The sequence below is a fragment of the Myxine glutinosa genome, chromosome 7 (assembly GCF_964187855.1).
Source record: "Myxine glutinosa chromosome 7, kmMyxGlut1.1, whole genome shotgun sequence".
Taxonomy (NCBI): domain Eukaryota; kingdom Metazoa; phylum Chordata; class Myxini; order Myxiniformes; family Myxinidae; genus Myxine; species Myxine glutinosa.
In genome coordinates, this window is record NC_136267.1 from 70,202,356 (window position 1) to 70,228,932 (window position 26,577).

Here is a 26,577-nt window from a genome sequence, read left to right on the forward strand (position 1 = left end):
TTTCAAGGAGATGTGCATTAACATTATTCTTTATAAACAGCTGGCAATCGGCGTGTGAAGGGTAGAAAAAATTTCGCTTGGTAATTTGGAAAATATGTTAACATGGAAAAATGGCTCAGAAATCGGGTGTTATCACATTGATTTTGCTTTGGAACTCAGAAAAGAGAAACACCACAATCTAACAATGTAACAGCCGCTAGTACAAAGGAAAACACGATCACCAGTACGCTGCTGAGGTTAAAAGTTAAAACCTACTATACCTCCATCCTGGCCATGCATACTAAGGTAATGTGTTACACGAGCTTGGGTAACAAGGTAATGAATGGTTGGCTTGTTAAAGTTGGTTGAATGGTTGGCTTGGGTAACGTTGAGCTTGTTAAATCACCGGGTGAGTAGCCACCACGCATGCACTGATAACCCCATTTATAACACTGAGTCAACAGCCAATCGATCTACTTATACGAATGATTGTTCATCGATTGTTCATTGATTGTTATTTTTCAACCCGGGGAATCCCTGTACTGCATTTTGTACAAAATCTGCTTTTCACATGACTGGATGAGTCCGTCAATAGCTTATCTTCAACATGGCTCTTGGTGAGAGAGGTGGAATGACTTCAACATAGCTCAATGCAACCCTCTTCCCCACCATTACCCTTCCCCCTCCCCCACCCCCCTGTCCCGGTGACTAAACCCCTTTTTCCCCATTGAAACAATGCTCCAACATTTGCGGATTCTCAATTCGGGCCAGTTTTCAAGAACATATCCCATGCGGATGTCGGAGTTTTATTGTACTTTCATGCACCAAAATTCCCCTCAACTTAGATACACAAGGGAATCGCCACATAAGTCATCCAAGACTCCAAGATCTAGAACTCGAGTCTTCCTCCGAGATGCCAATGTAAGGAGTTATTTTCTTTTTTTTTAAGTCAAAAGTGTGAACGAAAGCATACGAGTTTCTGTGTAGTAGAACGAGTGTAGAGCAGAACATGCTTGCTAAACTTACAGAAGGAACTTTGAGAAGGAAGAACACTATGTCGCTGGGAGTCATCATTGTGCTGCTGGCTCACCGTGGCAGGGGTGTACGTAACCAAGTTACCCGAAGGCCATGTGCTGCCTGTGGGAATATTAGATGCGGAAAAGAACAAAAAGTAAAACTTTCGCATTTTAAACTTGTGATCAATAAATAATATTGCTTTATTATCTTGCTGCACACTTCATATAATTCAATTGCGTTGCCCTTATCTGATACTTTATGGAATGTTCACCTTTGAGGTGTACAAAATGTTGTTCTCATTCACAACTGCTTCTCAAACACTTCATTCTTATTACCCTGATTAAACATCTCTCTCGGCTTCTTCGTGGAATTCAAAGGCCAGCTGATAAGAAGCAATTCACTTATACACAGGTAAACTCAAAACCTAAAACATACATTCAATGCAAGCAAAAACATTGGAGAAGCGATTCTGGAGGGATATAGGACGATCACTTTATGACTCCGATTTGATCTTGTGCGAACGGAAAACAACCTTCAAAACCCTTGAGACTACAAAACCGTAATTCAAACAAGCCATATTTGAGTTACAAATTGCTTTTATTTGCTCTTTTATTTGTTGTATTTTAAATCATTTTATGTTGTTGCTTTATTTTGCCTCATGATCAATTTCACTTTAAATTCTCATGTTAGCAGTGGTACTGGAAGCAAACTTATGCTTTAGCCTTTTGGAACTTCCTGATTCAAAGCAAGATTTTATTATGGAGTGATTGTATGTCTTTTATTCAAAATATAAATTCTTCAAGAGCTCCCACACGGAGGAATCTACACACTATGTTTGTCAGACGTTGAGGCTTGTAAAATGAGGGGACAAAATAAAGGAAAATGAAGAAAAAGGAGGAAGGAAAATGGAGGTCAAAAAAAAGAAATGCTACAGGAATTGAGGGTGGAAGAAACAAAATAAGAGAAATTGGGAAGAAAAGAGACAAAAGAAGAGAGAACAATAATATTAGGTAAAAATAAAGAGGAAGGGGAGCCTCAAACCATCTGCCCTTTTACCGTGTGCACGCTGAGTGAAGAGAAGGGTTAAGCAATAATTGGTCTGTCCATCCATCCGTCCATCCACAAACGTCAGATTATGATCGAGGAACAACTTAATTTCAATTGAATGTTATATTCTGAACACGAATTGGACCATGAATCAGAAAACAAAGCTGTACTTTAGCAGTAGTACTTTCACTCTGAATTAGTCCAGATCGCACGTGCGCAGAGAGGAGTGAGATAATATTTTTACTCTGTCTGCCTGCCTGACATTCAAACAAGATTGAAAATCATTCCAAACAAGAAACGTACTGTTTTTAAGGATGGCATAAAGGACACAAACAACAGGCACGAATATATAATTTAACGTTCTAGATACAGTAGCTTGGTAAACTTACAGAGTTTATTTTTCTACAACCTTTAAAATCTTTATTTTATTTCAATTGATTTATATATTTGAACACTGCAGAACATAAATCACCTTTTCTGCACTGTCAAAAACCTTCCTTTTAGCAGTACTTGGACAAAATATTGCAGAATTTTACGTCATCGCGACTAATGAAATTTACCACTCATTGACCGCACTAATGTTCTTGTATTACTTTTTTTTTTGTCGTTATATTATTAAATTTATCCACTGCATGGGACAAGGTGTCCTAAAAACTCGCTAATTGCATATGTAATAATTATAAGACCACTGTGCTGTCTTACAGTGAGTTTGACTGTTTCCGTTAATTAAGTTGTGCAGTATATATCAAGGAGAAAAAGACATAAAATGCTATCCGCCCCCCCCCCCCCCCCATGGTTTTAGTAATTTTGCTCTACGGAGTTAAAGGCCACCAGTCAGACATCTTTGGTCGGATTACAAAATAAAATCTTCTGCATATGTATACTTTCACGCATTGTCTTTGTGCCAAGTTTGAAGAAAATCAAAATGCATGCATGTCGAGAAATGGTTGGGGAGAGGTTTATGTAACAAAGTGGTCTCCAGTCAGCAATCTTGGACCAGATCTCAAAAAAAAAATGACGTGCAAAATATGACAAAATGACAGAAATAAATAAATGACATAAAATAAATTGTTATCTCTGCTCTGAGTTCAGAGATACATAAGAAAACACAAATTGATCATTAGCAAAATCAAGCATTTTCTGTAAGGATGAATAAAATTAGACTGATTGCCTGTCGATGACATGTCTTTAACTTGTACAAATGTTTTTTATATCAATATTTACATCAGAAACATTATCACACAATAGAAAAGTGATGCAAAGTTTGGTATCCAGAAAGTGCAGAAAGAAAGTATATAAATGGATGCAAAGTCACTGAGTGATAACTCAAACACAACAAACAAAATTATTTGTATTACAAATTTGGATTCATGTTGATGTAAACCAATATTTGAAGCAGAGTAAATGCAAATCTCCAAAGCAAAAGACTTGCAAATCCTAAACATTCACCAAATGCAGATCAAAATAAACTACACATATCTGGAAAACAACATTTTCCCCAATCTACCTCCTTTGGCAGATGTGGATGTATCAAAACAAATTAACACCAAATTCAGGATGTAATGACCATCTGTACTCCACCATTGACACCATTTCGCAGACACCACCTGCCCACCCACTGAATACAAGATATAATAAATAGCCCAGAGTGGACCCGAGGTCATAATTCAGACATGTGCTGATTTGGAAGACCTCCCTCACCCGCTTATGCCCTCGGAAGACGGAGCAATTGTGTGGGCTACTGTCTTGTATGCATGCGTCGAGTTTCAGAACAATCAGCTGGGTGATAAGGGAGAAGTAAAAAAAATAGCAAAAAGGTAACGGACGGACAACCGGATGGACAGATGGACAGACATCCAGACATCATGACCCATTTTACAAGTTCGTCTCTTTGAGAATCGAGATGAGATGACCGAAAAAGGAGACAATTATAAAGAAATATAGCCATACTCTGTGGAATACAGGATAAGCAGCTGATTTGGTGCCATACTGGTAAGAAAATCTGTTCTGAGTCTGGGCATAAAGGATTGGCCGTTAAAATTAGGCCATGGTTGAGTCGTGCCAAAGCTTTTAAAATTGGGACATACTACTTCCTTGTTTGATGCTCAGCTTTAACAAGGATGGAGCATGGATAAAACCCCATTGGTTGGCATTCATGGAGAAAAAGACATTTCTCCATAATTAAACCCACTGGGTGCAGAGAGAAGCAATGCCATAAAGATGGGACTGCCAGTTCCCAGGAAGTGACATCACTGCCTCTAATCTCAGGGACTGTTTGTCTGAAGTCAGGTCAGTGTTGTCTCATGTATTTGTCAGGATGTTTGTGTGTGTGGTTTGTGTTGCAGCTCTAGCTCCTATGTGAGCAATCAACCCTGTAGAAGCGAAGAATACACCAAATAAAGCACTCTGCCCAGGGTGATACCTAGTTGGGGCTATAAAATGACAAATGGATAAGAAAATCCACACTGAAAGAATGGTGAAGCTGTTGAACTAATAAGTTGCAAAGAGATATGCCTCAGCAAAAATAATTGTGATAGAGTTAACATGACTGAGCAATTGACAATGTAGAGCCTCGCTGGAATATTTTGCTTACAGTATATCTGAGAATGTATGATCTATATTAAAGTAGATATACATAGAAGCAGACGCACTCACATTAATGCACACCAGTTACAATATCTGCTCCTGTCCTTCCAGAACAAGCAAGGTAAACAAAAGCACCAAAACCAACAAAAAATATATTCTAACTATATAAGGATCCTTATTTCACCATGGATATATAACAAAGCCGCTCAAGATCAATCAATTGGAAAACCCATTTAAACTAGTAATAAGCGTCCACTACCAATATTTTGGAACGTCAGACGAGGCCTTCTTTTCTTTTTTTTGCCCTCACCTTTTCATCTTTATTCACTTCTAAATTTGTTTTGGCGGCAACCGCTTGAGCGGTTGACACCAAAATTTCAGCATCGGATCACGTACCCATGGATAATCTGTAAACAAAGTTGCATGATATCTGGATGGAAAATGCAACCAGCGCTCCAAGAGGTTCGTTTTCTGTAGGCATGGGTGGCAGGGTGTTTCACGTACCAAAAATGGTTGGCTCACTTGGCTTCAGCCGAACTATAAATATTAATTAATTCCAAATTAACAATCCCAAAGAAGATATGCAGCTTACCAAACACTCTCACTAGTATTTTGCATAGGGAAGAAAAGTTATTTTTCGAGGCAATTAAATGTTTATAAGAAATATTGGTTGGCATTGGCAATATTGGTTGGCATTTCTGTCGCTCAAGCTTTTGGGTCTCACTATCTGCCATGATCTTTCTTGGGAAAACTACATTTCCAAGCTGGCCTCCAAAGCCAGTCGCCGACTGGGCATCCTCCGTCGTGCGAAGTCCTTCCTTGGCACACCTGAGCTCCTCATCACATACAAAGCTTTCATCCGCAGCTCAATGGAATACTGTTCCCCCCTCTGGGCTGGTGCTCCTGCCTCACACCTAGCTCGGCTTCACGCTGTTGAGGCCAAAGCTTTCAGAATCATTGGAATCTCCTGCGATGAAGTCAACTCAGAGGGCCTTTCACTCACTCACCGCAGGCAGGTTGGTGGTCTTTCTGTCTTCTACCGACTCCTCTCTGGCCTTGCTCCCCCAGCTCTCTCTGTGCTCTGTCCCCCCAATATTCCTTCAGGTCGCACAAGATCTGCCTGCAACCCTCTTATGGTTAAACTGCCAAAATCTAGGCTCTCTGCTCACCTTCACTCTTTCATTCCCCTTTTCTCCCACCTCTGGAACAAACTCCCCCACTCCCTTCAATCCCACTCCTCCCTCCAGGTCTTTAAAACAGATGTTCACCACCATCTCTTATCTTCTCCCATCCAAAACCTTGATCTTTTCTATCCCCGGTAATTCACCCCAGAGTCGTTGCAGTGTTCATATGTTTTATACCTCTCTCACCTCCCCCCAAGTCCTCCCGATGTCCCTGCTCTCAAATGTTGTTTGTGTCCTTCCCCCTCTCTCCCCATCTTGTCTGCCGCTCCCCTTGTTTTTTGTGTTTTGTGTGTCGGTTTAACTTTTTGTGTGATTAATGCTAGGTCTTTCACGAGCCTCGATCTTGTATACAAAAAAAAAAAAAAATCTTGTAGGAATAAGAAAAGATCCACAAATTGTAAAAAATAAACCACAGGGTGGCCTGAAAGTCACTTTACCCCTGCTAAATTTCTCGCAACTCCCTTCATTCCTCTCCACCCTCCCCACAGTGCTAAGAGGCAACACGACTCACTGACGCGGGAGTCAGTAGGAGGTTAGCCGGCATGGCAGACAGAAGTTGTTGCAGTGTCGAAGAGTGATTGGTTGCTTGTGTTTGGGTGCATAAAAGGGCACACACAGGCCAAACAATTGCTTAAATGCAGACAGCTTTCACAGAGAGGTTTGGAAAACCTTCTTAATCAAAGCAGACATTGTTAAAGTGGGAAAACTGGCTTCAAAACAGGAAGTGTGAACGACCAGAAGCACAGTGCATGACCTGTGACAAGAAGAAACACGTGGGCTTCTGTGTTTGAGTCCGTTGACCAGTCGCCAAGAAAGTCAACAAGAAAGCGAGCCAGTGAACTTGGCATACCGCGGACCACTATGCAAATTCACATGAAAAAAGATCTTCAGTTGAAACCCTGGCATCCATAATTTGTGCATGAACTGAGTGATACCAACATGGATTGGTGCTGTGCATCATGTGATGTCTTGCTTAACATCTTCCTCACTGCCCTGTCTTGAGGAAAAGTGTTGTTTTCAGATGAATGTCCCATCTATCAAAGCTCACAGGCACAAAATGTGGTGTTCTGGTCGAAGGAAAATCTATATTTCCCATTGGAAATGAAGTATCATCCTCCACACATAATGATATGGACAGGAATGACCTCAAGACATATATTTGGCCAATATAATTTTAAATGGACCGGTAAACAGCGTAGCTTATGAGGAACATATGTGTAGAAACTGGCTGGTACCACAACTCCGTCAGCAACATCACCAGCTCTTTTACTGTGGCACCCACATAGTCCAGATCTAATAACTCCGGACAACTCTTTGTGGGGCTTCATCAAGGAGAAAGTCTTGACAAACAGGTACAGGGAAATTGAAGAATTGTGGGCTACAGTTGTGACCTCTCTCAAACAAGTGACTCCACAAATGCTACACAAGATATCGAAGAGGACTTGGCGATGAATTCAGTAATGCAAGAGAATGATGGAGCTCATACAGATACAATGACTGATTAATTATTGTATGTAAGTATTGACCTGCACAATAAAACTGGTGTATTAAAAGAGTTTAAGAACGAATGCTCTAATGTGGAGCGGTAAAGCGATTTTCAGGCCACCCTGTACATTAATGAGTGTATTGAGCATTCACACACAATGGCCGAATGTTTTGTTAAGTGTTGGTCCAAATCTTTCTATAAATACCCTAGTAACCGGGTGGTGTTAAAGCACCGATAATTCCGCACCGGCAGATAGCGTAATCCCGCGGGAGTTAGTGTGCCACGAGGTTTGGCAGTGGAAGTACGTGAGCCGTGTGGGATTGTGTGAGCTTCATGTTCGAGAGGGAAGAGCGTCGGCCATTGTTCATAAAGCTGGTATATGCGGGTGCGTGTGAGTCGAGACCAACGATAAATATGCTCGCATTTTCCATTGAAAGACATGATGGAGTAATTAGAAGGACCGGTGTCGTGTTTTAGTGACGAAATGCTGCACGTAAAAGTCGGATGGTTTTGGATCCGAGAGCTGAGCACATGTTATAATGTTATAGGGGGAGATCTCCGGAGGAGCGTAATGCTGGTTTTGTTACGAGATACGACACAGAGTTTTTGTGAGTAAATCAAAGTCTTCTCCTCCTGTAATGATTGGGCTTGCCGCGAGGATGGTTCTGACTGGGGATCGTGTCCCTCCTTTATTTGTTTCAGGCCATCGCCATTTTTGTCTTTGCCATTTTAGACTTTTGTCTTTTGCTATTCTTGTACATTTCTCAACTATTTTGCTTTGTAAAGTTGCCACAGTGTGACGGTGACTTTGTTTTGCGAAGTGTTGATTAAAATTCAAAAAACTCAATTTTTCGACTCGACAACAAAATTTTTCCAGTGAGAACCCCGAGTAATTTATATACCCCGCTATTCGTGGTTCTGCTATTAACGGATTCTGCATATTCACGGGTGATAAAATGCGGCCTGTTTCTCCATTCGCAGAAAAGTGTCCCGCAAATTCGCTCTTTTTTTCTATTTGCGGCCGTGTTCCATGAAATCGTGGTTTTTTCAGGGGCATTGAAACAATGCCGCGGCATATATTCACGCGATTTTCATCGACCTTCACGGATTATCATCGACATTTTCTGGATTTGCCTCACTGTTCGTGGATTTTGCCTCAACATTTGCGGATTTTGCCTTGTCATTCACGGTTTTGTTCTCTTTAATCGTGGATTTTTGCGACTCGGGAACCTATCCCCCCTTTTTCCATTGAAACAATGCCCTGCTATTCACGGATTTTCCAGGAACGTATCCCCCGTGAATAGTGGGGTCCCACGGTACATGAAAGATAAGTTATAGATACTGTAGTGTGAATAATTTACACTGTAAGAAAAGTGCTGGATAGGATGGGATAGATACTTTTATTTTTTAAATCTATCATTTTGGAAATTGCAAAACAATTCTTTAGCACCTTCATTACCGCATATCCCTAAATACTTGTGTTATTACCTGAGAAAATTCAGATAGCTAAAGTGATCCCTACTTTTATAAATGCACAAGATTTAAGTAACTATAAACCAATTCCTTTACTCTTGAAAAGGTTGTTTATTGCCTTTGCCACCGAGGGTGGATGGAGGTTATGTTATCACCCCTGTCTGTTTGTTTGTCTGTCTGTCTGTCTGTGAACAAGATATCTCAAAAAGTTGTGGACAAATTCGGACGATATTTGGCAGAGAGGTAGTGATTGGTGACTTTGTTTTGCGAAGTGTTGATTCAAATTCAACAAACTCAATTTTTCGACTCGACAGCAAAATTATTCCAGTGAGAACCCCGAGTAATTTATATACCCGAGTGCACCGGTGACACGGACGTGTGACATTTCACTCATGTGACACGGACGAAATGATTAGATATTGGTGAGGACCCGGAATCGGATCTGGCGAATAGAATTTTTAAAGTGATACTTCACCATTGGGAGACCATCTTCACCATTCTTCAAGCCTCTCCTCGGTGAAAGACACATGAAAGCCTGCTTGGAGTTTGCAAAAAAGTACCTAAAAGACTCTCAGACTGTGAGAAACAAGATTTTGTGGTCTGATGAAACCAAGATTGAACTGTTTGGCTTCCGTCAGGCCACACTGCCATAAAGCCCAGATCGGTGGAGTGTTGCAGTGATAGTTGTCCTTCTGGAAGTTTCTCCCATCTCCACACAGGATCTCTGGAGCTCAGCCAGAGTGACCATCGGGTTCTTGGTCACCTCTATTACCAAGGCCCTTCTCCCCCTATTGCTCAGTTTGGCCGGGCAGCCAGCTCTAGGAAGAGTTCTGGTTGTTCCAAAGTTCTTCCATTTAAGAATTATGGAGGCCACTGTGCTCTTGGGAACCTTCAATGCAGCAGAAGTTTTTTTGTAGGCTTCCCCAAATCTGTGCCTTGACACAATCCTGTCTCTGAGCTCTGCAGGCAGTTCCTTCGACCTCATGGCTTGGTTTTTGCTCTGATATGCATTGTCAGCTGTGAGACCTTATATAGACAGGTGTGTGCCTTTCCAATTCATGTCCAATCAATTGAATTTACCACAGGTGGACTCCAATCAAGGTGTAGAAACATTTCAAAGATGATCAAGAGAAATGGGAGGCACCTGAGCTAAATTTCAAGTGTCATAGCAAAGGGTATGAATACTTATGTCAATGTGATATTTCAGTTTTTTCTTTTTAATCAATTTGCAAAACTTTCTAAAATCCCGTTTTCTCTTTGTCATTATGGGGTATTGAGTGTAGATTGATGAGGAAAAAAATGAATTTAAACGATTTCAGCATAAGGCTGCAACATAACAAAATGTGAAAAAAGTGAAGGGGTCTGAATACTTTCTGAATGCACTGTAACTTCTTCGAGAGGATTGTTCAGAAAGTAGATGGGAGGGTTGTCCAGACGGTCTTTTCAGAGAGACAAAGTGAGAGTGTGAGATTTGTCACACTCTCACTATATGCATCAGCGGCCCAGCCGCACCCTCAGCCAACGATGCTCGGACACAGCCTTGCACTGCATGTGAAATAAGAAGATGCTTGGGTAAACAGAGCACAGAGAGGATGAGCAAGAGCAGCAGAGTAGGTTTACAGGACACTGAGTTGATGCCGTCTGGCACAGTTTCAGAATCTGAGCCGTGGGTCATCAGAAACGTCTTTGCCTTCTCAGGTGAAAAAGTCACAGAATCCAGAAGCAGCTTGGTGTGACTTGGTGGGGTAGGTGTAGGGAGAGAGAGTGAGTACAGCAGAGATGGATTTACGTTTAACAGCCCCTGGTACATGGAATTAGTAGAGCCCCCTCAACCCTCCCTACCCCCACCAACCTTGAAACGTTGTAGGAATAAAGAAAAAAGTGCTGAACTGCATTACTTTGGATGGATCTATAAACATTCCACTGCAACACTTTTTTAAACTGAAGAAAAATCAAAAGTAACAAGACCGAAAGTCTAACAGCAGCATAGCTGGGCTTGTAATATATTATAAACCACAAACACATGTGATTAGCTTTTTAAACAGTCGTTAATGCTTTTTATAACATTAAACAAAGAAATTTGGAGGAATCCCGACATCCGCAAGGTCAGTTTTACTTACAGAACTGAGGGAAGATCTACTATAAACTATGTACCCCACAAGGATTGGGTTATAACATGCTATCAAAAAACCGAGGTGAATTCCTTTCGTCAGCGGTTGTTAGTCCGTACACCGCTTATCATCGATTTATGAACCACACACCGCTTCATCCATTAATTTTGTATTCACGACATTAGGATTAAAGTGTTATGGTCATATTTACTATATTATTATTATTATAACTATTACGAAAACGATACTACTGAAACGATACACTACTGTATTAAGAAACCTGGGCTTAATTTGTCCAAAGCGGTCCGAAGGGTAGGCATAAAGCCTAGGGCCTATACCTGCCATTTTGATGGAAGAGCTGTAACGCCGATGCTTTCAATATTTGAGGATCATTTTAATAAACGTTTTGTTTGTGTTTCACACTGAATGAAAAAGGTAAAGGTAGAGCATGGGGATTGTGATATATGACAGGTTCGACGATATGTTCGGCCTGAACGAAATTGGAATCAAAATGGCGGTGTGTGTAGAGTCAGCTGCCGTACTGCCGTAATGACATCAGACGTAGTCACATCACCCTGTCATGTGACCAGATCCTCATTTCTGATTGGTATACGTTTGAGGGGACAAACATACATACAGACGGACAAACACTGTTCTAGACAGCTTTGCCCGATGGGCTATGCCGTAAAAATACTGAAGGTAAGAACAGCAGGATCAGGGTTTTGAGGAGGATGAGCATATTGTCTTGGAAATGAGTAGTCTTGGAGGTGAGTCAAATATATTTTCTGCACCCAGTCCTAGTTCTTTAGCAATGCCGTCGACAGTTAAATTGGTTAGATCCACTGGTGTCAGTGCTGCATCATCTTGCAATAATGTAATCCCGAAATTGGATAATTTTTGTATTTTGCTAAGCATGCTTTTTTCGCTTGCTTGCTTATGTTTTTGTTTTTCCGCTTTCCAGGGGGAAATCGATTTTTTAATATATAAATAATAAGGAACTCATCATCATCATCATCATCATCATCATAATAATAATAATAATATATGGCATTTGGCCTACTTTTTGTTTGTGGTGGTGTGATTGCATAATTTTGTCATGATCATAAAAGGTCATGTGACTCATGTGGTTTTTCACTCGTTTGTCCAGAATTTAGTTTGTTTAAAATTAAACGTTGGGTTATAAATTTTAGACTATGAACTCTTGTCTCCCATCTTTGCTAACGTTGAGACCAGGGAATATATAGTAGCTTTATAAATAAATGAATGCATCGTATGTTTTTCTTGGGGTCCCTGGGGTATGGCCCTGGACAAATGTCCCGATGGTCCTCCCCTAAATCCGGCCATGGGGTACAGAGAGCGAGGGGTTGGGTACACAAGATTTAGAAGCAAACACAGAATTCAAGCATTCAGCTGTCTCATGAGCAGAGTCGGCTCTGGTGCCATTCGAACAGAGGGAAGGGATGGAAGGGGAGCATACACGAGAGGCAGACTTAACAAGGTGCACCAGGTTTTAGAGGAGGGAGGCAAGTTTGAAATTTAAATCTTGAGGTTGGACAAATGTTGTGTTCTGGCTCTCCTGAGAGTTCACACACACTTGTTGCGGGCTTTATGGAATGATCTGCGATTGCCTTCGATCGGATTTGCCTTCCAGGAAGAGAAGGCGAGTTGTTTCAGAGCAACGGCCTCACCACAGGATTTAGTGTACCATGGGCGGGAAGAAGGGTAGCATAACAGTAGACGAGATGTGATGAATCTGTGCATGAAGAGAGAGCAGGTTTTTGGGGAAGAATTCCCAGGCTGAGTTCCCCTCCCTACCCCATCAGAGACCAGTACTGAAGAGAGAGTATGGCTGCATGCAGTTACTGCCAATCTTTCTGAGTGAACTGCCAGACTCACTCGTGCTGAGGCAGCTCTCTGAAGATAGCCAGAGAGATTTTGACTCCCACAAGCACATAATCAGATGAACCAATTGGAGCAAAACAGGCACAGGTCACATTAGCGGAGAAATTGGTCATCACCAAGTCCAGAATGTTGTGGAGTGATTTTCAACATTGGGACAAGTCAAATGTGCATCAATGCTTTTCAAAGTAATGCACAACCATTGTAATACTGATAAGTTATAACACAAAACGAGTGCATTATTTTAGGGCTGGGAATGCATAGAAGGGGTTGACATACAGTCACATGAAAAAGTAAGTACACCCCATGTAAAGTTTTGACTTTTTCAACATATTTCAACATACAGCTATTTGATCTTCATTTCAACAATATTGACAGATAAAGGTGATATAATATAACAAATATCATGAAACATTTACATTTTGTAGTCCATTGTATAATTTAAATAAACATAAATGCAAATTTCGCATGTGGAAAAAGTAAGTACACCCTTGGCTCTAATAGGTAGTATTGCCCCCTTTGGCAGAAACAACCTCAAGTAGGCGTTTCTTATAACTGTCTACCAGTCTCTGACATCGACTGGGAGAAATTTTTACCCACTCCTCCATGCAGAATTCTTTCAGCTGTGCGATGTTTGAGGGGTTTCTTGCATGCACAAAAAAGAAAAAAAAAACCACCTTCAGAGGCCATTTTTCCCCGCAAAGCGGGGGTTGGCCTTTTTCGGGAACCATGGTTGTTGTTGTTTTTTGGTCCCCTTTTTGAAGCAATGTTTTACGGCCGGATGCCCTTCCTGACGCCAACCCTTTTTGCCGCCTTTAACGACAAACAGGGAATTACCAGTGAACTGGTACTCAATTAGCCGACCTCGGAAGGATGACAGGCTGAGTCAACCCCCCTGGCGTTAATTCAGCGATTGACCGGGTTTCGAACCCAGGATCCAAGGATCCTAAGCCGGCACCCTAGCCGCTAGCCCAACACCAGGGTTGCACAGCACATTGCACAGGGTTCTTGCATGCACAGCTCATTTCAAATCCCTCCACAACATCTCGATGGGATTTAGATCCGGGCTTTGACTTGGCCATTCCAGAACCCTCCATTTCTTTCTTTTCAGCCATTCCTTGGTGAATTTACTGGTATGTTTAGGGTCATTGTCATGTTGCAAGGTCCACCTTCAGTTGAGCTTCAACTTTCCGACAGATGGCCTCACATTATCCTCAAGCACCCTCTGGTACAATGAAGAATTCATATTGGATTCTATGATGGTGAGCTGCCCAGGCCCTGATGCAGCAAAGCTGCCCCAAACCATAATATTTCCACCACCATGCTTTACAGTTGGTATCAGGTTATTGTGGTCAAATGCTGTCTTTGGTTTTCGCCAAACATGTCTTCTGGTACTGTGGCCAAATATCTTTACCTTTGACTCATCTGCCCAGAGCACATTGTTCCAGAAGTGCTGGTCTTTGCCTAGGTGTTCATTGGCAAACTTTAATCTTGCCCTGATGTTCTTTCTGGACAGCAAAGGTTTCCTCCTGGCACACCTACCATGTAGATGAAATTTGTGCAGCCTCTTTCTAATGGTAGACTTGTGCACTTTGACATCAACATTGGCAAGAGCTACCTGTAGGTCCCGTGATGACATTCTGGGGTTCTTAGAGACTTCTTTCAGCATCTTGCGGTCTGCTCTCAGGCTGAACTTGCTGGGGTGGCCTGGCCTGAACAAGTTAGCAGTTGTTTGGAATCTTCTCCACTTGTCGATGATCTTCCGGACAGTCGAATGATTGATTTCAAATTGTTTGGAGATCTTTTTAAATCCCTTCCCAGACTCGTAGGCATCTATAACCTTTCTGAAGGCCTCAGAGAGCTCTTTTGATCTAGGCATGGTGACGCCACACACTTCAACAACAAAGAGCAAACCAAACTTAATGTCTGAGGTTTAAATAAGACAGGTTCCTCCAAGATCCTCTCTAACGATGTTCTAATCATTTGCACCTGAGCTGGTGCACCTGATTCTAATTTTATGTATTTGAAGTAGTGATAAATGTAGGGGTGTACTTACTTTTTCCACATGCGAAATTTGCATTTATATTTATTTAAATTATACAATGGACTACAAAAAGTAAATGTTTCATGATATTTGTTATACTATATCACCTTTATCGATCAATATTGTTGAAATGAAGATCAAATAGCTGTATGTTGAAATATGTTGAAAAAGTCAAAACTGTACATGGGGTGTACTTACTTTTTCACGTGACTGTATTTCTTAGATGGATGATCCTTCTTGCACTGTCAGGAGCATAGGGCTGCCGAGGCAGTTTCATTGGCTAGGGTTACAATCCTGGACGGGTCGTCACTCCAACTTCTCTTACGGGTATTTATTATGCATCTACAAATGGCAATTTGTTTGACCTGCACTTCCTTCCCCAAACCATACGCATCCTCAATTTTCCCTTTCCCTTACTCCATTTGTCTTCTATGTCCATTTGCATATTTTTTTGCGAAGATTTTCGCTTTTCCAGAATCCTCATACCCTTGCCTACCCTCATTTCTTTCTTTATACACTGACTTTTATTCCTCAACTTAGTTGCCCATCCCCCAAAAAGCAGACATAATAAATATTTAACAGATAATATTGGCCATATGAATTCAATATGGCAGCAACTATTCATTGTTGATAACATTTTGTGCCTTAATATTCAATCAGGGCTTTGTAAATATTCGCCAGGGTCTTCATGGTAAGTGGTGCCGACCTGTTATGATTCGAGGAAAGGCATTGGAGGCAACATCAGCTGGGCAATTGGAGTCACTTTCTACAGAAGGTAGCAGCAGCGTGGACCCCACAAAATGAGACAATGGTGGTTGACACGTGACCACAGAAGGTACAGCCACACCGGACATGAGCGGAACTCCAGCATGGTTGTCAGCAGGAGGCAGAGCTAACCCTCCATCATGCATCCTGCCATCACAACCACACTCTTCTTTCACCAGCTGTCCCATGGGTGCTTGGGGAAGAAGGTGGGGCAGAAGGAAAGGTACAAGCAAATTGGAAGAGATAAAGAATGGATATATTGTCTTGATTTAGGGCAAGTGCCAAATTTCTGTACACTTGCATTCATCATACAATCCAATGCCTCATATCAGCTAGCAATTTCACGCCACTGTAATGGCTACAACAACAATTGCAGCTTTTGAAAAAGTCGACCCGAGACCTGCTGGTGCTGAACGTTTGACGGCATACTTGTGCTGTTTATGATGATATCAATGTGCATAACACATCGAATTTACATGACAAACATCATTGCCAGCCTTTGGTCCACAAATTTTGGTGATGGATGCACAATAGTTGACTCAATTTGTCACGTGCCAAAGCTTTGAACATTAGTATTCTATGTCAATATGCATATTCTTTGTGGATAAACCAATCTCTTTTTCATTTATATGCTTGCTTTCATGATCGCTTGTAATTCAGGGTGTGGCATTTATTTGTAACATATTTGTGATGTATTTTTTATAATACCTGTATAATTAATTATTTATTTTTGTACATTACAGGTGAAGCCCTCAATAATTGAATGATGAATCATTACGATGTGCCAAAGCAGATTAAAATTGTCGAACTCTATATTATTATATATTAATATTATTAGTTATTAGCTCTATATTATTAGAGGAATGAACAGGATTAAATAATTAAATTGATTACATGCCCAAACCAGGAATCAAACCCAGGTCCTCTGGAAAACCGCACCAGTGCTTTGCCATCTGAGCTATCTGGGCGACCCTGACTGAGCTTTTCCTGGATTTGATTCCTGGTCTGGGCATGTCATTTTCCTACATATATAAATTTAATTAATTATTAAATTGATATATGCTTATATACTATGCCCCCAGTGGTGTTTGTACTAGAGGACATGGATTTATCCCCCCCCATTGGAGAAGACCCTCTGATGTGCAGGCCGTTGCTGCTCCTATGGTTGGCAGCGAGTGCCCTGGAAACATGGACGGAAAGAGAGTGGCAATCATATGTGTGGGAAGATTGGATGTTTAGTCACGGTCGTTCAGATAGCTCAAATGGCAGAGCACTTGTATGCTTTTACAGAGGACCTGGATTCGATTCCTGGTCTGGGTATGTCATTTTCTCACACATATCAACCCTATATTATTAGTTATTGCAACTCAGCAAGAATTCAGGAGGGAATTTCCATACATAAATGCCCCGTATCGTAACGCCATTCTTTCCTTCATCAGATATTTTTCTGAAGATGGTAGTGTGTTTGCCCATCCCACATGTGCAGATGAACTTAAGATGAGGATTGCTGAAGACGTCACTGCTATTGATAAATGCACATTGGAAGCAGCAATGAACTACAATGACACTCGCTAGAGAGCATACCTCTGCCAGGCTGAACAGTTTACATTTTGTAGCCCACTGAGAGGCTGGATCTGGACCCAGACCTTAAACAACATCAAATTGGCTTGTTTTTGTTGCCTAACCAACTCATACACCTAGTTTTGTCAAAATCTGCACAAAACTTTTTGAAATATCATGCTATACTGCATATCGTTTTTGGCCCAATCACTCAATGATGAAGAATCACTTTAAAAATTATCTGATCCAGATCCGGAATCGGCTCTTCACCAAAATCTAATCATTTCATCCTTGCCACACAATCTGTCCAACAAATTTCGTCTTAATCAAGCTACACATTTTTGAGATATCCAGTTTACAGACAAACAAACAAACAAGAAGGACGTAGTGCACAATACTTGCAAGATCCCCAACCCCCTTCTAAAAAAAAGGTCATCATGGATACATCAAATTGTCCATTTCTTTAAGATTAGAATTGACCATCTTAATCAAAGCTGAGTAAATCAGATGAAAATTAATTATTTTTCAGATGAAAATTGATGATTTTATAAGTTTGACCTTGAGTTGACCTTTGACCATTTGACCTCAAAAATGGTTGTTTTTCCAATTCAGCGATGCACAATGCAATTGCTGTTTAATTTTCAAGTTAACAGGATGAAAATTGACGATTTTTCAGATGACAATTGATGATTTTAGAAGTTTGACCTTCAGTTGACCTTTGACCATTTGACCTCAAAAATAGTTCGTTTCACAATTCTGTGATGCATGATGTAATTGCTGTTTAATTTTCAAGTTAATAGGATGAAAAGTGATGAATTTTCAGGTGAAAAATTATGATTTTAGAAGTTTTACCTTGAGTTGACCTTTGACCTTTTGACCTTAAAAATAGTTGGTTTCCCAATTCTGTGATTTATGATGCAATTGCGCTTTAATTTTCAAGGTAATTTGGATGAAAATTGATGATTTTTGAGATAACATTTGATTATTTTAGAAGTTGACCATGAGATGACCTTTGACCTTTTGACCTCAAAATAGTTGCTTTCCCAATTCAGTGATGCACTTTTCAATTGCTCTTTAATTTTCAGATTACTTGGATGAAAATTGGTGATTTTCAGATGAAATTTGTTGATTTTAGAAGTTTGACCTTGAGGTGACCTTTGACCTTTTGACCTCAAAAATACTTGGTTTCCCAATTCAGTGAGGCACTATGCAATTGCTGTTTAATTTTCACGTCAATCAAATGAAAAAAAAGACGATTTTATAAATTTGACCTGAAAATGACCTTTGACCTCAAAATCAATAGGCTTCTCAATTGTGACTATCCCTATAACTTGGTAAAGTTTCAAAATGAATGGTTTGGAATTGTGACCTGTACACGATTGACAGACCAACAAACAACCAGACTGACAGAATAACAAGAAGATGTGATGCAGAGCACAATACTTGCAAAATCCACCCCTTCCCCCCAAAAAGATTGCCATGGATACATCAAATTGTCAATTTCATTGAGATTAAAATTGACAATCTTAAGCAAAGCTCGCATCAATCGGATTAAAATTGATGATTTTCCAGATGAAAATTGATGATTTTATAAGTTTGACCTTGAGTTGACCTTTGACCATTTGACTCCAAAAATGGTTGTTTTTCCAATTCAGCGATGCACTATGCTATTGCTGTTTAATTTTCAAGTTAACAGGATGAAAATTGACGATTTTTCAGATGAAAATTGATGATTTTAGAAGTTTGACCTTCAGTTGACCTTTGACCATTTGACCTCAAAAATAGTTAGTTTCACAACTCTGTGATGCATGATGTAATTGCTGTTTAATTTTCAAGTTAATAGGATGAAAAGATGAATTTTCAGGTGAAAAATTATGATTTTAGAAGTTTTACCTTGAGTTGACCTTTGACCTTTTGACCTTAAAAATAGTTGGTTTCCCAATTCTGTGATTTATGATGCAATTGCGCTTTAATTTTCAAGGTAATTTGGATGAAAATTGATGATTTTTGAGATAAAATTTGATTATTTTAGAAGTTGACCATGAGATGACCTTTGACCTTTTGACCTCAAAATAGTTGCTTTCCCAATTCAGTGATGCACTTTTCAATTGCTCTTTAATTTTCAGATTACTTGGATGAAAATTGGTGATTTTCAGATGAAATTTGTTGATTTTAGAAGTTTGACCTTGAGGTGACCTTTGACCTTTTGACCTCAAAAATACTTGGTTTCCCAATTCAGTGAGGCACTATGCAATTGCTGTTTAATTTTCACGTCAATCAAATGAAAAAAAGACGATTTTATAAATTTGACCTGAAAATGACCTTTGACCTGAAAATCAATAGGCTTCTCAATTGTGACTATCCCTATAACTTGGTAAAGTTTCAAAATGAATGGTTTGGAATTGTGACCTGTACACGATTGACAGACCAACAAACAACCAGACTGACAGAATAACAAGAAGATGTCATGCAGAGCACAATACTTGCAAAATCCACCCCTTCCCCCCAAAAAGATTGCCATGGATACATCAAATTGTCAATTTCATTGAGATTAAAATTGACAATCTTAAGCAAAGCTCGCATCAATCGGATTAAAATTGATGATTTTCCAGATGAAAATTGATGATATAAGGAGTTTGACCTTGAGTCGACCTTTAACATTTTGACCTCAAAAGTTGGTTTCATTAGTTGGTTTCCCAATTCAGTGAGGCACAATGCAAATCCTGTTTTTTTTTGTTTGTTTTTTTTGTATACAACATCGAGGCTCATGGAAGAGCTAGCATATTAAACACACATTAGCACATAAAACACAAAAAACATAAACGGACACCTAAAACAATAAAGGGAGGGAGAGACAAGATTGGGAGTGAGAGGGAAGTACAGAAGCACAACAGTAGAGAACAGGGACATTGGGAGATCTGTGGAAGTGAGAGGGCTGGGGGGGGGGGTGGGGGAAGGGGGAAGGAAGGGGTGCACGGCATAAAACAAAATGGTACTACGAGAAATTTCAGGAATGAAGTCGGACATTGAAAGAGGTGGATTTGGGGTGTATTAACGAGGGTAGAAAAGATCAAGGTTTTGGATGGGAGAAGATAACAGATGGTGGTGAACATCTGTTTTAAAGACCTGGAGGGATGAGTGGGATTGAAGAGAGTGTGGGAGTTTGTACCAGAGGCGGGAAAAAAAGAGGAATAAAAGAGTGACGGTGAGCAGGGAGTCTTGATTTTGGCAGTTTCACAAGAAGAGGGTTGCTGGCAATTGATGATATAAGGAGTTTGACCTTGAGTCGACCTTTAACATTTTGACCTCAAAAGTTGGTTTCATAAGTTGGTTTCCCAATTCAGTGAGGCACAATGCAAATCCTGTTTTTTTTTGTTTGTTTTTTTTGTATACAACATCGAGGCTCATGTAAGAGCTAGCATATTAAACACACATTAGCACATAAAACACAAAAAACATAAACGGACACCTAAAACAATAAAGGGAGGGAGATCTCGCGCGATCATCTCACGAGATCTTGGAGACGGCGGCAGGGATTTTCGTAGCTCCACACGGTCTCCACGTTTTTCGAAGTTAAGTCTGTTCACAATTGTATTTTGTCGAAACTGTATTTATCTTTCGGTGTGCGAAGTTATTGTGTGCAACTTTGGTTGTTTCTCGGTGTTTATCTTTCATAAATTGATCGTCTGTTTGCCGTGTCGCGAGCAAGGCCTTTGCCGCGTCGCGAACGATTTGAAATCGAAGTTAAGTGATTGTTCCCATTTGTATTTTCGTTAAAACTGTATTTATTTATGGTGTTGTACGTATATTGCGTCCCGACGAAGATTTTTCGGTGCAAATCTTTCATACCTGTATTGAAAATCGTGTTAATTCGTGTCGTGTCTTGAGGCCTTGTACAGTGTGCACTGTACAACCTTGAGGCTTTGTTTTTCTCAGCGGTCCGTCGTTTGTGATCCAATAACTTTCGTTCTCTGTATTCCCAGTCTTTTCACCCATAGCCTACTTCCTTGTGTAAATCTCAACTCGGGGGGGGGAAAAAAAAAAAAAAAAAAAAAAAAAAAAAAACATTTCCTTCTCTGTTCTCATTCGTTTATTCATTCTTATTCGTTCGTTCGTTCTTCGACCACGTGTTTCTCCCCCATTTCCCCCAGATAGTTTTCACTCATTAACCTTCAATGTTTACACTTTCCCCTCAAGTTATGTATTCCGTCATATTTTATAACACCTTTTTCTTCTTCTTCTTTAAAAGGCTGCTTTCGACTTGCTCACCAAATCAATTCATCCCAAAAAAAATATCCATCTCCTATAGTGCCTTTTTTCTACATTCCCTAAACTCTCCTGCACTCCATCCACCATCCAGCGTCCTTAAACGTATTTTTAACTCGAAGGTCACAAGAAACTCATTTTGCAATAAATGTTCATTTCCCATAAATCGTACACTTTCAAAAATCCAATCTCACCCCTCCCCTCCAAATCTTCCCCATAACCCCACCCCTCCAAATCTTCCCCATCACCCCTCCCCTCCAAATCTTCCCCATCACCCATCCCTTCCAAATCTCCCCCCTTGCCCCCTCCCTCCTAAACTACCCCCTCACCCCTCCCCGCCAAGACGCCCCCTCGCCCCTCCCCTCCTAGACTCCTGCCTCACCCCTCCCCTCCAAATCTCCCCCATATCCCATCCCTTTCAAATCCCTCCCCTTGTCCCTTCCCTCCCAAACTCCCCCCTCACCCCTCCCCTTCAAATCTCCCCACCCTCATTGCTTCTCAATTTCCCCCCTCTCACTCCCCCTCCTCAAAGCGTCCTCCCCGCTTCTTCCCCCTTCAAACTCTCACCTCCATCTCCCCCAACCTTCTGCCTCGCTCTTCCCCCTCCTCAAATAACACCTCATTGTGGCTCACCCAATCACCATCAAACCTTTTGTCCGCCCCATCCTTCCCTTTCTCCGAGCTATTCTGAAATCTCTGACACACCTTCAACAGCTCTCCCTACCTCTTCCACCTCTTCCACATCTTACCCTACCCCTCCTCCCCCCTGTTCTGTATCTGATGCTCCCCCTTCCTCTTCATTAACGGTATGGACCTCAAACATCCGGGGCCTTCGTTCAAACTTAACTGATCTCTCCATACAGGTTGCTTCTGTCAAACCAGACGTGATCTGCTTAACAGAAACTTTCCTTCTTTATGATGTCTCTGATTCCATAGTATCTCTCCCGGGCTACTCCCTCCTCCGGTATGATAGACCTGAGCCTCGTCCTGGAGGCGGGGTTGCTATCTTTATCAAAAACTCTCTTCCTCACTCGCCCTGCACTGCACTCTCTCCACCTCACCCCCAGGAATACCTCTGGCTACGGCTTCCCCTTCGCTCCCACCTCTTGTTCATATGTGTGTTGTACCGTCCACCAAACAGTGATGACTCCATCTACATCTCGCTGTCTGATGATATGGACCAACTTCTATCTACTCATCCCAACTCTCTCTTCCTCATATGTGGTGATTTCAACTGTCATCATGCCAGTTGGCTGGGTGTGGGTACCTCTCTCACCAGCCATGGCTCCTCAGCAAAGGACTTCTGCGACTCACTGGGACTGACACAATCTGTCAATTTCCCGACCCGGATCTCAGTCAACGGAACATCTTCTCTTCTGGACTTGGTTATGACTAACTTCCCTGAAAATGTCTGCTGCTCTTCTTCTGCTCCGATCGGATCATCTGATCATGTCCTTGTTAAAGTGGACATCTCTCTGACCATCCTCAGGGAGCCTGCTCAGCGTCGACGAGTCTGGCATTTCAATCAGGCCAACTGGCACGGTCTTCAAGCAGCCATCAATCATCTGGACTGGTCTCCCATCTCTACCACCTCTGACATCAACTCATCCTGGGAATTCTTCCAAAGTAAATTGCTCTCTCTCATGCACAGATTTATCCCATCTCGTCTTCAGTTGTCATACCCTTTCTCCCGTCCATGGTACACGGAATCTTGTGGTGAGGCTGTTGCCCAGAAACAACTTGCCTTCGTCTCCTGGAAAGCAAATCCAACGGAAGGAAATCTCATTTCCTTTCACAAAGCCCGAAACAAGTGTGTGTCCACCCTCAGGAGAGCCAGGAAACAATATCTCTCCGTTCTCAAGACCGAACTCTCTTATCGGTCTCCCTCTTCCAAATCCTGGTGGCGTCTGGTCAAATCCGTTTCTGGTGTTTGTTCCCCCTCCATACCCTCCCTTACCTCAAACGGCTACACAGCTGACTACGCACGTGAAAAAGCTGAATGCCTCAACTCTGTGTTTGCCTCTAAATCTTGTGTCCCAAACCCATCCCTCTCTGTACCCACCATACCCAGTCGTACCCTGCTGCTCCTGGACTCCGTGTCCTTTCCTCCTGACAAGGTGGAAAAGTTTCTGTCAACCCTCGACTCTGATTCTGCAACTGGACCCGACGGCATCAGCCCACGGGTCCTAAAATCCTGCTCTGCTGCTCTATCTCACCCTCTCTCTGTTCTCTTCACCCTCTCTTTTGCTCAAGGTCAACTGCCATCTGCTTGGAAATCAGCCAACATCACCGCTTTGCACAAAAAAGGTGCAAAAACAGATCCTAGCAACTACAGACCAATCAGCCTTCTCCCAATTATCAGCAAAGTCATGGAATCCATCATTGCTTCGGATATGAAATCTTTCCTCTTCTCCAATGGCTTGATCTCTGATCATCAATTTGGTTTCAGACCAGGTCACTCTACTCTGGACATGCTGCTTCTGCTGTCTCAACAATGGATGGAGGTCCTCAATGCCAAACAGGAAATTAGAGCCGTCTCCCTCGACATATCACGTGCCTTCGACACGGTCTGGCACCCTGCTCTGCTCACCAAACTCTCCTCCTTTGGTATCCATGGAAATCTCCCCGCATGGCTGGCGGACTTCCTCTCTCGTCGTCGTCAACGTGTGGCCCTGAATGGGTTTCTCTCATCTCCTCTTCCTGTTCAGGCTGGAGTTCCCCAAGGCAGTGTTCTGGGCCCCGTGCTTTTTCTGGTCTTCATCAATGATCTCTCTGACTCTCTCGAAAATCCTCTCTATCTCTTTGCTGATGACTCCACTCTCTGCCGCTCCATACCTCTTCCCTCAGATCGGCAGTCTGCTGCCTCCTCACTCTCTGAAGACCTGGACAAAATCACAGACTGGTCAAACAAGTGGAACATGTCTTTCAATCCTGACAAATCTAACACTCTTACTATGTCTCTCCGAAAAGATCGACTGGACAACCCTCCCATCTACTTTCTCAACAATCCTCTCCAAGAAGTTCTGTCGCTCAAGATTTTGGGTCTCACTATCTGCCATGATCTTTCTTGGGAAAACCACATTTCCAAGCTGGCCTCCAAAGCCAGTCGCCGACTGGGCATCCTCCGTCGTGCGAAGTCCTTCCTCGGCACACCTGAGCTCCTCACCACATACAAGGCTTTCATCCGCAGCTCAATGGAATACTGTTCTCCCCTATGGGCCGGTGCTCCTGCCTCACACCTAGCTCGGCTTCACGCTGTTGAAACCAAAGCTTTCAGAATTATTGGAATCTCCCGCGATGAAGCTATCTCTGAGGGCCTTTCACTCACTCACCGCAGGCAGGTAGGTGGTCTTTCTGTCTTCTACCGACTCCTCTCCGGCCTTGCACCCCCAGCTCTCTCTGTGCTCTGTCCCCCAAATATTCCTACAGGTCGCACAAGATCTGCCAGCAACCCTCTGATGGTTTAACTGCCGAAATCTCGGCTCTCTGCTCACCTTCACTCTTTCATTCCTCTTTTCTCCCGCCTCTGGAACAAACTCCCTCACTCCCTTCAATCCCACTCCTCCCTCCAGGTCTTTAAAACAGCTGTTCACCACCATCTCTTATCTTCCCCCATCCAAAACCTTGATCTTTTCTACCCCCACTAATTCACCCCAGATCCACCTTGTTTGAAATTCCAACTTCTTTCCTGGAAGTCCTGGCAGTGTCCATATGTTTTATACCTCTCCCACCGCCCCCTTCCCACGCCCCCCCCCCCCCCCCAAAGCCCTCGCCCTCTCTCAGATCTCTCGATGTCTCCATGTCTCCATGTCTCTCAGTCCCTGCTCTCAAATGTTGTGTTTGTGTCCTTCCCCCTCTCTCCCCATCTTGTCTACCGCTCCCTATGTTATATGTTTTATGTGTCGGTTTGTCTTTCTGTGTGATTAATGTTCGCTCTTTCACGAGCCTCGATCTTGTATACAAAAAAAAAAATTAAAAAAATTAAAAAAAATTATTGTGTGCACCCTGCAGGAATATTTGGGGGACACAGCACAGACAGAGCTGGGGGAGCAAGGCCAGAGAGGAGTCGGTAGAAGACAGAAAGACCACCAACCTGCCTGCGGTGAGAGAGTGAAAGGCCCTCAGAATCAGCTTCATCGCAGGAGATACCAATTTGTTCGCCCTCAATAATCATCAATAAACTCCAATACATTCAGAACTCCGCTGCCCGTCTACTCACCCATTCCCGGACCCGTGACCACATCACCCCCATCCTTTATAAGCTTCACTGGCTCCCCATCCCCCAGAGAAGCCAGTACAAAATCCTCCTCTTGACCTACAAAGCCCTCCATAACCTGGCCCCATCCTACCTTACTGACCTCCTCTCCAGACACACTCCCACCCGCAACCTCCGCTCTGTTGGTACCAACCTCCTGACCCCCCCCCATGCGGACCAAATTCAGATCCTGGGGGGACAGGCCTTCTCCATCGCTGCTCCCACCCTCTGGAACTCACTACCTCACACCATCAGAGACTCCTCCTCACTCACCACATTCAAAACATCACTCAAGACCCACCTGTTCAACACTGCATTCAACATTTAACCCACAGCATTTAACCCCTGACTATCTCTTCTCCTTCTCCTTCCTTTTGCTTTGATTATTTACCTATTGATTTTTGTCTTTTTGCACTTGTTTTTTTGTACTCTGTCAAAGCGCCTTTGGGCTTCTTGAAAAGCGCTATATAAAATAAATGTATTATTATTATTATTATTATCCTAAAAGCTTTGGTTTCTACAGCATGAAGCCGAGCTAGGTGCAAGGTACCAGCCCAGAGGGGAGAGCAGTATTCCATCAAGCTGCGGTTGAAAGCTTTGTATGTGGTGAGAGCTCAGAGGTGCCAAGGAAGGACATCGCACAACAGAGGATGCCCAGTCGGGAACTGGCTTTGGAGACCAGCTTAGAAATGTGGTTTTCCCAGGAAAGATCATGGCTGAGAGTGAGGCACAAAAGCTTGAGTGACAGAACTTCTTCATGAGGATTGTTGAGAAAGTAGATGGGACGGTTTTCCAGACGGACTTTTCGGGGAGACATAGTGAGAGTGTGAGATTTGTCGGGATTGAAAGACATGTTCCACTTGTTTGACCAGTTTATGATTTTGTCCAGGTCTGCTGAGAGTGAA

At 42.2% G+C, this 26,577-nt stretch overlaps 1 pseudogene across 1 annotated transcript in view; it reads right to left on the reverse strand.

Moving 5' to 3' along the window:
• The window catches only part of LOC137415373 (mothers against decapentaplegic homolog 4-like), a 136,934-nt pseudogene that overhangs the window by 59,767 nt on the left and 50,590 nt on the right, over window positions 1-26,577 (reverse strand). The window contains exons 4-5 of the transcript XR_013624198.1: window positions 15,533-15,784; window positions 953-1,116 (exon numbers count right to left, since the gene is read on the reverse strand). The product of XR_013624198.1 is annotated as a mothers against decapentaplegic homolog 4-like (transcript). The remainder of the gene's footprint in view (window positions 1-952; window positions 1,117-15,532; window positions 15,785-26,577) is intronic.